The sequence below is a fragment of the Amblyomma maculatum genome, chromosome 4 (genome assembly GCF_055883805.1).
Source record: "Amblyomma maculatum isolate TAMU_Amacu chromosome 4, ASM5588380v1, whole genome shotgun sequence".
Lineage (NCBI taxonomy): Eukaryota > Metazoa > Arthropoda > Arachnida > Ixodida > Ixodidae > Amblyomma > Amblyomma maculatum.
Window position 1 is genome coordinate 73,503,307 of NC_139347.1, and position 1,737 is coordinate 73,505,043.

Sequence of the window (1,737 nt, forward strand, 5' to 3'; positions counted from 1 at the left end):
CACGCTGTGAACAGAGCTGCAAAGTAGGAGTAGGCTGACGTTGTTATTTGTGAACTTGAAATGCAAAGTCATGCCAGCCTATTAAGTATCAGCCTACAAGCTTTTGCACTATTAAATGGACTTTCCGGTGTGTGGTATTCGTGTCCTTATGGCTGCTTATGGCTATGCTTTCTTGGAATAATGTGCACATTATTTACATCATCTGTGCGTCATTGGTGGTGTGAGGACCGATTCTCAAAATATAAACGCGACTGCTTTGCCTAGGGTTACGTAACGTTTCTACGGAATTTGGGGGTCCTGGCAGGCTGCATTGTTTCACGAAATCCGCTAATGTCGAAACCGTTAATATAACCTTTCCGCATGAAAGGAGAGGCCCGACTTGGCAGCCGCCGGCAAGCGTAACGTCAGGCAACCATACGTGCAATTAGTGCGTGGTCATGTCATGTGCCAACAAGCATCTGGCAGTGCCGTGATCGCGATTTCCTGCACACAAAGCTAGCGCTGACACCGACGCCCACATTGAAGCCGACGCCAGTTTTTCTGAGTAACGGGTCCTTTAACTCTACCGCGCTCATAGCGGAAATGACGTGCTGTGCGGCAGCAACATACGTGAGCTTGCTTTACAGTGCACTCATATTCGAGACGCATTCCTTGCTGCTTTATTATATCCGACTGGAAAGGGCACACGAAAGGCAGGTAGCATTTCATTACCTTGTCGTGCTTTTTCTTAATATCAGAAGCATAATGCGTCCGCATACATGTGTAAACAGCACCAGACCCTGTGTTTTGTATCTAATCTCTGCTGTCGATTCAGTGGTCCACACGATCGACGTTTGATGCGGTGAGCCGTAACTGATGCGCAAGCACGTACACGATTTGCGAACGCGCCACGTCTCTATGCCAACAGCACTCGATCCTATTCAATAAAGCGACTCGCTCCGTTTGGAAACCTGGCCGTTTCGGCTGAACCTGCAACCATATCGCTGGCTGACGCAAATCTCATCGAGCTCCTTCGCAAAGGTAAGAACAGAAAGCATTCACAGTTGGGCCTAACTGTGAAAGAGCAGGATGTCAAGGATGACAGTATCGGCCTTCTTCTTCAATCATTGCAACCCAATACTGCAAAACAAACGTCTCTTCCACTGCCCTTCGACGCATCGCGTGCTGATGAAGTCGCGATAACCATGTCGCAGAAAGTTCCTTTAAGGGTGTCTACACTGAATACGTTTCCTTTATTATGTACGCACGAACTAGCTCTCTTACTCTAGGAGGCCACTAACTTTGAGTTAATTTCGCATTGAGGTGCCTCAAGGAAGTCCATTTGTGCTTCTTACGCACTCACTTGATCCTATTCTAGGCGCTATCTGTCGACGTAACCTGTATTAATGCACTTTCTATAGAGACCGGTACTGTCCTTTATCTAATCTGTAGCCTTCCTGCTAACCTCCAACGTTCCAAAACCCTATTTAGTGCACGGTATGGCATCTTCACCTGTAGGCGTTCGCACCATTGTTATGCTGAGTTTGATGACACTGGGATGATATCGATAATAATCGATTGCACGATATCGAGTAATATATACCGTGTTTATTTGAATATAGGCCGATCTAGATTCTAACCCGACCTCCGAAAATTTATGGCCTGGAAATAAAATCTCCAGATCTAAGAGTCTCCTAGTCGGAGCTGAACAGTAGTGTCTCCCATTGTTCAGAGCCTTTAAAGAATTGACTCGCTTAT